At 37.6% G+C, this 12,949-nt stretch overlaps 1 long non-coding RNA gene across 1 annotated transcript in view; it reads left to right on the top strand.

The window, feature by feature from the left end:
* LOC107575941 (uncharacterized) overlaps positions 1 to 8,919 on the top strand; it is a 16,224-nt gene extending 7,305 nt beyond the window's left edge. Inside the window, exons 2-3 of the long non-coding RNA XR_001607963.1 lie at positions 6,974 to 8,297; positions 8,486 to 8,919. This is a non-coding gene — a long non-coding RNA (uncharacterized lncRNA). The remainder of the gene's footprint in view (positions 1 to 6,973; positions 8,298 to 8,485) is intronic.
* Positions 8,920 to 12,949: the final 4,030 nt, after the last annotated feature.

The raw sequence follows: 12,949 nt of genomic DNA, 5'->3' as shown, positions 1-12,949 counted from the left end.
AACCAAAAAAAAAAACCATTTTTTTTTTTTTTTTTTTTTTTTTTTTTTTTTTTTTTAAGCAAAGACATTTCTGGTTCATAAATGTATTAAAAAATCATGTAAAGATTTGAGTCACGCATGGCTAAGCACCTTCACAGATCCAGCTTCAGAACAGGATGTCACGTCTTTAACCAGCTCATTACAGCCAGTGATCAGAATGACGACCATATGCTAAGCTCATTTAACCAGTGACATTAACCATGTTCTCTATTGGCAGACTCAAAATTTGGCCTCAGATGATACACAAACCTTTCAAATACATAGACCATTTTCCTGCCTAGAGAACACTAGTGAGATCAATTCAAAACACTGTTTCAAAAACCTCCTTTTGAGAAATGGGAATCCTTTCGCTAGTCAGTGTCTGTTACAGTATACAACATAAATAGAGGAATGCAGATACAGTAAAATGCAGCATTAAACTGTAAGAAAAGTTTACTTTCGTTACACTACTGTAAAGAGATGGAGATTTTTTTTTTTAAACGGAAGAAGGAAAAACTCCGTCTATAAAAGTATGTGTGGACATGGCCTTAGTCTTCTGACAAAAGACTTCTCTGCCTCCCCTAGACAGTCGTCTCTCAGTTCTGCAAAAATAGAGTACATGCAAAGATTACTTGGCTACAAATAAATTCAACAGTAATGAGTTTGAGGGTGTACAACATGTGCTTCAGTATTTACTGTACATAGAATAATGAAAGTTCTCTCATCTGAAGTACAGCTACTACTGTAATTATATTGTATGTGCATTGTGTAAGTACATCGTATTGAAACCTTTTAGATGAGCCTGTAGGCCAACTTCACTCATGGTCAGAAGAACATGGTCAACTATAGTGCTTTGTATTTCATCAGGAACAAATGAAAGCCTCATCCCCCGTTTTTATTTTCCCCTCCAATTCTTCTTTGTCTCCCACTCCCAGGATTCATTTTCCAAAACACATAATCAGCTGTGCTCTTGTTCATATCATCCTAAGATTCTGACCTGTGTCATCAGTTTTGCTACTTAATGTTCACACATGGATAAATGTGTGCTGTGAGTTCATTTTTTTTATGCTTGAGTTAATTATATTGTGCGTTTGTGTTTTCTGAATGAGAACAGGGTAAAACCTGTGCAAAATGATGGCGTTTTTGTGTAGAGTTTTGCAGAAAACACTGAGCAAATTGGAACATGTGTGAAAACCGGTGAAATGTATTAAGTTTTTCGAAACATGTCTTTGTTTCAAGAACTGTATGAATGGTTTGAAAAATTGGGCCAAATGAATCAGTTCTAGTGTGTTAGCAATCAAGAAAAACTGTAAAGAGATCTCATTGGAGCTTTTTCTCTCCACGAGTAGGATTTTTATTAACCTTTTCTGTCTGTTGTATCATGTTCCCAGTTGTAGCTCAGGATTAAAGCGTATTTATAGCCCAGACAAGTGCTGGATTTGCTGTCTAGCCATTCAGTGGGACACATTCACATGTGGACACACAGCTGCAGCAGTGCTGATATAGCTGGCCTCTTTTCTGCATGTGATTCAAAGCCATGGTGAAAATGTTCGGGTTGATTAAACAGGCTAGATTAATTTTCACTGTCACGATGCGTGAAACACAACTCTGCAGCTACACACAGCTTACTATTTTTAATTAAGCAATATCAAATGAACAAGAGGGCTGTTGTTCTGAATATCAGCACAGTTTTGATTCGGCAGTAGTGGAAAAACTGAGTCCGTTTCACTTCACCTGCCAGCACCAATCAGTCACAGTATAAAGCCACCTTCCCATCAACACCTCACTAGCGTGCATCAACTTACCTGGCTACTTACCAGCTCTACCTACCTGTTTGTCTAATCCAGGGGTTCTCAAACCTCTCCATAAAGTACCCCCGGCACTGCACGTTTTGTATGTTTCCCTATATCTGACACACCCACTTCAGGTCTTGCAGTCTCCCCTAATGAGCTGATGAGTTGAATTGGGTGTGATAGATGAGGGAGCTAAATCCTAGCTCAAGATTATCTACTATATTCTACTACTATCCTGTTACTCAATGACTACACTGCTCCATTTTCCAGCACTGTCGCTTCACATCTCATTTCCTGGACATATTTATCCCATTCAACACCTTTATTTGCCGTTATTTTGGCACATAATGCGCGTCTGTCCACTTTCTTCCCAATGTGTTATGGCAAAGTTCAAATCAATTTCCGGTCTATAGCTTCCTAATCCAACACGCATGCATTTATATTCCACACAAAGGACGTCACAACAACCCTTTTCAACACGCACACAAACTATCAGACACGACCCTGATCAATCAGTGTTAGCTGAACTCCACAAAGAAACACTGGATGACAAATTACTACTAGTCACCTTAGTTTACTTCTGCCAGAGGATGATTTTATTGCTCAGAAGTTGCTCTTTCAAAGCTCAGGAAATTCAATCAAGTTTTGAAATCAACTTTATCTCAAAAGTTTCTCTTAATTCCTTATGAGAAATAAAACTAGACACAAAGACAACTGTTGGAATATAAAGTAGTAGAATTGCATTAGTAGAATTAATGCAAATAGCATCTCAGGTTATGTTGTTATTATGTCAGTATTTGATAAGAAATGTTTGAGTTTATTTTGAGAAATTGACTTTTGATTGCAAAATTTGGTATCTGAGCATAGTTTGGGTTATTTTTTTTTTTAGATCTCTTCTGAAACGCTAGAGGATAAATCACATTTAAGTATATTATTGACCATACTGTAAATGCTTGACGGTATACATTCGGCAAAATATTTTAACCATTTTTCAAAGAAAATATAAGTAATTGTAAATTTACATTTAAAGATGTACTTAAATCCTTATTCAAAATTGCTCTTAAGTCCAGCTAATTGCATTTAATATGTTTAATACATTTTAATTTAAAATAGCATGTAAAAAAGCATTACATTCAGTTCACACAAGTACAGTCTTAAAATATATTATTTCTGTAATAAGTATGATAAAGTGTACTTTTTTGGACAAAGGGATACATTTAAGAATCCGAAACCATATAATAAACTAGCTAAACTTTTTAGTCTCAGTGTAGTCTAATTACTGTACTGTATAGGAGAAACAATTTTGGACCTCCTTTTTTGTGTAAATTAAATGTTGCATCAGAGCTGCCTCAAATGTTGCTGTTGACATGATGCTCTGCACATTTGTGAATCAGCACATTTGTGTAAAATAAATTAGCCCTCTTTCCAGTGTAAAGAGCACACCTGAGGCAAAATTATCTACAGATTTGAATTTATGTAAATAAATAGCAGAAAATTGCACTCTGATAAACTCGCTGCACTCAGCGCTACACAAACCTCAATAGCGAACATTCCCAAGCTCCTCCATCAACATAACACACACCCACAGGAGTGATCTAATTCTTTTGTGTCTGCAGTTCGGTCCCCACTGCGGCAGCTCTGCGTCAAATACCAAATCAAATCTGAATGCTCACGCATTATCTAAAGCACTTTTCGATAACAATGGGCGTAAATCATTTCTCATCATGTAAATGTTGTTGTGGGCTGTTAGAGGTATTAAACCAGCATGAGAGAAGTAATCGGAGTGATTGTACTGATGCTAAGCTTCTTTTCAGTACTGTATGAGAATTATTATTATTTTTTTTTTTTATAGGGATAGCCAGAGCCATGGTGAGTTTACTTTTGGCCTGTTCTCAGATATGTCCGTAGTTTCACTCTTGGCGAAGTGATAAACCTAAATCTGTCAAAAATCTTATTGTGTTTTTCTCCATTTGGGCCAAAGGCTGTATATTACAAAAGCTTGGCTGTGGGTTCAAGAGAGAGGGCCATGTGTTCACTGTGTTGCATCAGCCATATAATGTGCAACAGTAGTTTACATTTAAACAGTCATTTTAAAGTTTGTTTTGAGTCTATGCAATTCTCTAGATGAGGTTTTATGTTCTTAGCTCTAAGTACATACAAACACACACACATCCAGAACACACACTGACTGCAACATGTGGTTCTGATCAGCATATGGTTAAATATGTCATTAAAAGCAGCAATACACTGTGATTTATTCTCTGCTGTCATTTAATATGTTTAATACATTTTAATTTAAAATAGCATGTAAAAAAGCATTACATTCAGTTCACACAAGTACAGTCTTAAAATATATTATTTCTGTAATAAGTATGATAAAGTGTACTTTTTTGGACAAAGGGATACATTTAAGAATCCGAAACCATATAATAAACTAGCTAAACTTTTTAGTCTCCGTGTAGTCTAATTACTGTACTGTATAGGAGAAACAATTTTGGACCTCCTTTTTTGTGTAAATTAAATGTTGCATCAGAGCTGCCTCAAATGTTGCTGTTGACATGATGCTCTGCACATTTGTGAATCAGCACATTTGTGTAAAATAAATTAGCCCTCTTTCCAGTGTAAAGAGCACACCTGAGGCAAAATTATCTACAGATTTGAATTTATGTAAATAAATAGCAGAAAATTGCACTCTGATAAACTCACTGCACTCAGCGCTACACAAACCTCAATAGCGAACATTCCCAAGCTCCTCCATCAACATAACACACACCCACAGGAGTGATCTAATTCTTTTGTGTCTGCAGTTCGGTCCCCACTGCGGCAGCTCTGCGTCAAATACCAAATCAAATCTGAATGCTCACGCATTATCTAAAGCACTTTTCGATAACAATGGGCATAAATCATTTCTCATCATGTAAATGTTGTTGTTGTGGCCTGTTAGAGGTATTAAACCAGCATGAGAGAAGTAATCGGAGTGATTGTACTGATGCTAAGCTTCTTTTCAGTACTGTATGAGAATTATTATTATTTTTTTTTTTTATAGGGATAGCCAGAGCCATGGTGAGTTTACTTTTGGCCTGTTCTCAGATATGTCCGTAGTTTCACTCTTGGCGAAGTGATAAACATAAATCTGTCAAAAATCTTATTGTGTTTTCTCCATTTGGGCCAAAGGCTGTATATTACAAAAGCTTGGCTGTGGGTTCAAGAGAGAGGGCCATGTGTTCACTGTGTTGCATCAGCCATATAATGTGCAACAGTAGTTTACATTTAAACAGTCATTTTAAAGTTTGTTTTGAGTCTATGCAATTCTCTAGATGAGGTTTTATGTTCTTAGCTCTAAGTACATACAAACACACACACATCCAGAACACACACTGACTGCAACATGTGGTTCTGATCAGCATATGGTTAAATATGTCATTAAAAGCGGCAATACACTGTGATTTATTCTCTGCTGTTAAAACTACATAGCACAATGAACCCTATCACCTATATCACAATCTCTGACTATCAGACTAAACTAAGGGAAATCTGGTGATGCTTTTCTTGGAGTCTAATTCTGCTTTCATGTCAAAATTATCATATTTAAGAGATTTGCACACATGAACAACTCAAGACTATTTTCAGTTAAACAGTCATAATAGATAATGTGTTGTAATTGTCAATTAAAACTATAAAAAGTAATTTTCCTAATTAAAATAAAGCTGAAATAAAAATGTATTGAAGCTTAATGGACTTTTTTAATAAAAATGAATAAAATGACAAACATATAACTAAACTTAAACTACTATGTTAAATATGCTATCTTGCTCGCATAGCAAAACTACTAGCCATCCATAAAACCATTTATTTATAAGAGTCAATTACTCTTAATCAATCCTGTCCATTTTATTCTGACAAAAATCGGTATTAGAATTATAAATTTACAAGGAACACTTACAAAATGGCTGTAAACCGTTTTCACTCTGAAATTGCTAGTAAATTTCACAAATATTTACAAAAACCGCAAGTAACCCACTGAATTACATATGAAATTGTTAATGAAAAATACTGAAATTGTATTATCTTGTAAAACGTGCTTCAATAATGTTTGTTTTATGCACAACTTCGAAAAATGCATTGCCAAATCATCACAATACTTTCTCCAGAGTAGATCTGAATGACTGTTATGTTCATAGTACTTCTTTGGATTTTCATTTTATGCTTGGTATTTACAGTTACGTGATTTGAATGCTGGCAGACTGCTGACACCAGCAAAATTCATTCTTTTTATACTTTATAAGAATCATGAGATGGTGTTTATCTGTGTTTGTGGCATCCTGACAGCTAAAGTCCAAAGTGAGAAGGTAAGAAGAAAGTGAGTGTAGTTGGAACTGGTGCATTCTGGGACATGCCAGCCGCATGCTCCCTTGTTACTGTCAGAGAACATGTCATCCTAGGTGTCTCACCCGAAATTACCTCTCAGCTGACTCCACAGCCTACAGTGTAATGACACAGACTGTGAATCCATTAGAGCTGCTAATATGCTAATATTGATAGGCTGCATTGACAGATGAGCATGTGAGATGGAACGTTTGGATGCCAGGATCTGTTGAAGTAACACACTACAGCTCATCGGGTTCATCTACATTCAGCACTTACACACAAACATCATTAACTATGTTCTGCTCTTCCTCTAAAAGAATGTTCTAGGATGGATACAATCATGCTAAGCTTTGTAGAGGATGTAGATAGAAACAGAAAACCACCAAAAATCTAACCTCCATTTGTAAAAACAAGAACAAAACCTCTGTTCATGCAACGTGAACTTTGAAAAATCACCAGAACTGTCTCTTAAAGTTGACACATTCAACATGCACGACTATATATTTGCATATTGGTTGTGTCTCTGAACTATTGGATTCTTAATACATTTGGGTTGAGGAAAATTTTTAAAAAATTATAAAAATTACACTAATTTCATGCTATTTTTATTCAGTTTTGTCTGCTACAACGTGTAGCAGATTGTATGCCCATTGTCAAAAATCTAGTATCTTTTGTCTTCTAGAAGCATCAAAAGTAATAAATTAAAGGTTTATTGAAATGCAGTTTCCAATTGACATTACCAATAAACATCTTGAACGTTTCTGTGAGTCTCCTCTTCTGTGTGTGCGTGACAGAAGACCAGACTGCAAGTTTAACATGGAGAGCGGTGCCACTCCTAACCCCAAATCTGAACGCTTTGCCATGCTGGTATACCTTCTTCGTCAATTGCTGCAACCGGCTACTTCCTCAACGGCTTCATCGCTGGATGGTGTCGTGAAACCTATGGCCCAACCAGCGACTTTCTCTGGCACAGCGCAGGATTGCAGAGGGTTTATCTTGCAATGCTCGCTGTATTTTGAGATGCACCCCCTCTGAACGCTCTAAAATTGCTTATATTATATCTCTCTTGTCTGGCAGGGATGAATGAGCTGTTCCGGGAGTTCCTCCATCGCTTTGTGATAATTTACATCAATGACATCTTGATCTACTCCTGGACCCTGGCCGACCATCGCTAACACGTTACACAGGTTGATTCATTGCCAATTATAGCAACATATCATCACCCCTTATCCTGGAACCCTACAGCTGATGTCTTCCAACAACTTAAGAATGCCTTCTGCACTGCCCCTACCTTGGTCCATCCAGATCCTGATCTCCCTTTCATTGTCGAGGTGGACGTCTCCACTACTGGTGTAGGGGCAGCTCTTTCCCAACAGCAGGGGAATCCTCCTAAGCTCCATCTTTGTGCCTTTTATTCTAAAAAGCTGTCCCTGGCGGAGCAGAATCAAGTTGGCACTCGAAGAGTGGAGACACTGTCTGGAGGGAGCCAAATATCCATTTGAAGTCATCACTGTTCACTGAAATCTAGAGTCTCTCCATGAAGCTCGCCGTCTCAATCCAAGGCAAGCACGCTGGGCACTCTTCACACGGTTCAAATTCACGGTTACCTGCACTTGAGGTCAATTCCATTCCTTTAGAGCACATACTCCCTCCAGCCATAATTGTCAGTTCCATTCAGTGGTCTTTGGATGACCAAATAACTGAAGCCCACCGAACCGAACCTGCTCCGCCGGGAGGTCCTGAGGGTAAATGCTTTGTGCCTTTCACCTTGTGAATCACCCTCATGGACACAGTGCACTCCTCTCCAGGCTCTGGACACCCAGGCAGCCAACAGACCCTCTCGCTCCTCCGTCAGCACTACTGGTGGCCAGGTATGACCCAGGATGTTGCTGGGTTTGTAAGAGACTGTCCCACTGAATCAAGGCCTGCCATTTGATTCCCCTCAAGGGTCTCCCTTCTGCCAAGGAAACAGCAGAAGTGTTGTTCCAACATGTGTTCCGTAACTTTAGTATCGCTGAGGACATTATATCAGATCGGGGGCCACAATCTCTTGGTTTTGGAAATCTCTTGGATCTCTGCGCGAAGATCTGCCACCCCTGTATACCACCCGAGCAAAAGGTCTGGCTCTCCACAAGGGATATCCGTCTCTCCGATAAGTCCCATTTACATCGGCCCATTCACCATCCAGTAACAAATAAATGATGTCACCTGCAGTCTTAACTTACCTGCTCAGTATCACATTTCTCCAACATTCCACGTCTCATTACTGAAGCCATATACTCACCCTCTGGTTCCTTCTCTCACAGGGTCTGGTGCCTCGGACATGCCTCCCCCTCCCATTGAGTCTGACGAAGGGCCTATCTACAAGTTCAACACCATTATGGACTCCCGGAGATGGGGTGGACAGTTGGAATATCTAGTGGACTGGGAGGGGTATGGACCAGAGGAACGCTGTTATCCTTTGTGGAATATCATCACGTCAGTCTTCCTCTGTGGACCGCTTTCAGCACCTACCTGCAAGAGAAGCACACTAACCATTTCATATATATTTTATTTTCCTTTAAGAAAAATCTTACTGACCCTAAACTGTTGAAAGGTAGTCTAAATAATATTCTTAAACTAATACAACAATCTGTAAATATGGAAATTAAATGGTATTTTGTGTAAGCATCTATAGCTTACACAAGTAGCACAGGGTGTAAAACATGGTAAAGTGCACAGTTTAGCTAGATTTTTTTTACTGGTTCTTCAGAAAGAAATGCATTTAAATCAAATTTTCTTGCTTATGATGTAAATGTGTTTAAATGTCAACACAAATATCAAAAATATTAAACTGGTCCATGAAGACTTTAAGAAAAAGACATGGCCCAAAACAGTTGCCCTCTCTTATTAGCTTCTAAGTTCCATTTGATTTGAAGTTTTGTTTTTTTGTTTTTTCACTTATGCGGTTTACATTCTGAGGTCTTGAAGTATAATGTTTCCACTTGAGTATCTATTAGCTGCTCTGCTCAATTTAGAAGTGCGCTCATTGGGAAATCATCATTGCAAGCTAGACTTTTGAAGTGATCGAGACACCCAGTCTGATCTTCTGGGCCAGCCGGGGAATTGATCTTTGTGTATGCTTGGGCCATTGACTGCCAGCAAGTTAACAGGACATATTACACAGCCAGGGACAGACGGCCCCAGACAGCTGTCTCATCCGTCTTCTACACTGTTCCAGTACACATCACTGATGTCGGGGTTTCCCTTTCCCAGGACACATGCCTACAGTCAAGGGAGCGGCTTGAGTGAGACAATCTGCTGTGTGGTGGAAAGTAAGAGGGTCAAAGGGTCGAGACCTTGTTGCTGACCAGCAAGTGTAGGATGAGCTTCACTCTGCACAGTTGGACTCTCAGCATGTTTCATTTCTTGTCTTTTGCACTTTCTCTGACACATTCATTTTTAAGGACCAGGTGGCCACCAGAAATACATCCATCTTTCCTGAGTCTGACTTAGGCATTTACATTTGCCATTGGGCACTCAAGGGTACAGCCTTCTCATATAATGCTGTTGTTTTGATATTATTTGGCATAACATGAAAAATGAAGAGACAACCTGATCTCAAGAAAAAAAATCTTTTTTTGCTGGTGAATTTGTACAAAAACTATATAATTCTATAAGGTCCACCCCTTATATCAACAACAACAATTCAAATAATTTTGCCAGAAATTTGACCAAACATTTTTTTTTTTTTATGAATCGCCATGAAAGTGTGTTTTGAAAATGCAGAAGTCACAATCACATTGGTCAAACACATCCATTTTTCCTATTTATTGAATATTTTCTACAGTTAAAATGTGTTTAAATCATATAGCTAGTGGATTTCACAAATCATTGCAAATAAATGACAAGTAACACTAAATTAAACATGAAATTTTGAAGTAGAAAAACTAACTATGACTTTTGCTTCAGTAAACTCCTAATGTGCTCTTTAGTAAAGTAGTTGTTAAGTTTAGGTATGGGGTAGGATTAAGGGATCTAAAATATGGTCATGCAGAATAAGGCATTAATATGTGCTTATAAGTATTAATAAATGTCCAATATGCTAGCAATATAGCAGCTAGGTAATAGTGGGTATTGGCCCATAAAACAGTGTTACCATATTTTCTTGTAAAAATGTACTCCAATAATCTTTATATATCTTTATAAATTTTTTTTATTTAAATTTTTTTTTTTACAATATAAGTGGGTTTTGTTTCACTGCACTGGAAGAATCTTTCACTTGTTAACTTGATTATGCTGTATGTAAAATTGAAAAATTTTCTCTGAAAATAAGTCTTCTGCTTTTCCAGAAAATTGACCTTGTTTCTAGAATTGAGATACTTAACTGGAAATTAAGACAAAAGTACTCATTAAAGGAATAGTTCAGGAATAATTTACTCGCCCTCAAGCCATCCAAGATGTAGATGAGTGTGCTTCTTCATTGGAGCAGGATAAATTTAGCATTACATCACTTGCTCACCAGTGGATCCTCTGCAGTGAATAGGTGCCGTCAGAATGAGAGTCCAAACAGCTGATAAAAACATCACAGTAATGCACACCACTCCAGTCCATCAATTAACATCTTGTGAAGCGAAAAGCTGCATGTTTGTAATAAACAAATCGCTTTTTTTTTTTTTTTAACTTCTGGCAAAAATACCTTCTATAATTCATAATAACACTTCCTCCAGTGTAAAACTCCATCACCTGATGTCCTTTCACATCCACTGACATATTTGAATGTCTTAATGATGAATTTCTTTATTACAAACATGCAGCTTTTCACTTCACAAGACACCAATTGATTGAGCCATTCGTGAGCAAGTGATGTAATGCTACATTTCTCCAAATATGTTCTGATGATGATACAAACTTATCTACTTATTGGATGGCCTGAGGGAGATAAAATTTTCAGATAATTTACCGTTTTGGGTAAACCTAATAAGAATGGGATTATTTTACATTGTAAGAGTGGGGGCAAAACATCTTCTAAAGACAACACTGTACATAAATCATCAGGTGTTCCCCTGATGAGGGCATGTATGGTCTCTAATCACTGGACCCTGTTTTGAGAAATGAGACATGCTGGTGCTCAACAGGACTGTGATGTCTGGGCAAATACAACAGCTCAGACTGTCTCTCCCAGTTTTCCAGAGTGTGTGTGGAAATGCGGGTATGTGCGAACGATCACAGACGTGGTCGCTGATACGCTTTGACAGTGTTTTGGCAGGACAGTTCTGCCATGAGCAAACGCACTGAGCTTCAAATGTGGGGGTCTTTGTGCTCTCCGCAGGGCCGTTCCTCGCTTTTTGTGTTCGCTAGTGCTGCAGGCTGTTCAGGCCTGTCTAGTTGTGCGCTCATCAGCAAATCAAGCTCATGCTATCGGCCCAGCTTCTTTCAGTCCTGCCTCTGTTTTTCTCATCTGTCTCAGGCTTCCAGTTGATTCACAAAACTCTCGCCCACCGGTCACAGCTTCACCAACACGAGCGGCCCAGTAGCAGAAGGCCAAGTGGCCCTGCATTTCCGCTCTCTTTGGTGATGTATGACACATGTTTTTACATACAGCATGAGAAAGTGCTCAGCTCAGTGTGGGAAACACACATTCCACACCCTGTTGTTGACCTTCATGAACTCACACATGTACACGTCTCAGCACTGACTTCAGCCAAAGGAAGAGGAAGTCTAACCTGCTCAGCTAACAAGGTCAAAAACACACACACACACGCATTTATGTGCTGGGAACACCGATGCAAAAGCTCTGGACACATGTCAGACTGGCCATGTGATCAGAGTGTAATATGATACACAACGCTTGAGAAGATTGAGACCACACTAGACATCACAGGAGGTTTGGAGACAATGGATTTCTGAATGTGGTCTTAAAAAAAAGAGAAAAATAAATAAAGTTCTCTGAATGGGAAAAAAAAAAAAGTTTTTTATAATTAAAAACATTGAAAAGTCTGAAAGATTTTTGTAATGTTTTTGAAAGGCGTCTCATATGCTCATTTGATCAAAAATAAAGTAGAAACAGTAATATTGTGAAATATTATTACAATCTGTAACTTATCTATTTTAATATATTTTAAAATGTAATTTATTCCTGTGATGGCAAAGCTGAATTTTCAGCATCATTACTCCAGTCTTCAGTGTCAGTCTTCAGAAATCATTCTAATATGCTGTGTAAAAAAAAAACTTTATTATGAATGTTGAAAACAGTTGCTGATTTATTTTTTTAGTGGAAACTGTGATGCATTCTATTTTTCAGGATTCTTTGCTGAATAGAAAGTTCAAAAGAATAGCATTTATGTTAAATAATTATGTGAATTTTGTAACATTATCAATGTCACTTTTGATCTTTTAATTGAATGCATCCTTGCTAAATAAAATTATTAATTTCTGGGAAAAAAAATCTTATTGACTTTAAACTTGTGATTGGTAGTGTATATAGCACATATTCACCTAATGCAGTATATTTAAGAGATGTTGAACTAGGGGGAAAAAAATCTAAAATACTAAGCTACAATTAATTTAGTATATTTTAATGCATACTTTTGAAATTTGTTAACCATGTAAAAGGCAAAGAAAGAATTGAGTTTTATTTTGGTTAGGAAAATGAGAGAAATGCACAAGCACATCATAATGTTTTTGGAGCAGAATGAAGTGAGCAAAATTGTGGGATTTTTTTTTTTTTTTTCCAAAAAGAAGAAAAGAACAAATGAAAATTACAAAATGTGGGTCAATTTTTCGAAATG

This window comes from Sinocyclocheilus grahami, unplaced genomic scaffold (assembly GCF_001515645.1).
Source record: "Sinocyclocheilus grahami isolate Dianchi unplaced genomic scaffold, SAMN03320097.WGS_v1.1 scaffold3030.1, whole genome shotgun sequence".
Lineage (NCBI taxonomy): Eukaryota > Metazoa > Chordata > Actinopteri > Cypriniformes > Cyprinidae > Sinocyclocheilus > Sinocyclocheilus grahami.
The sequence above is the reverse complement of the archived record's forward strand: the minus strand, read 5'-3'. Positions and strand labels throughout refer to the sequence as shown.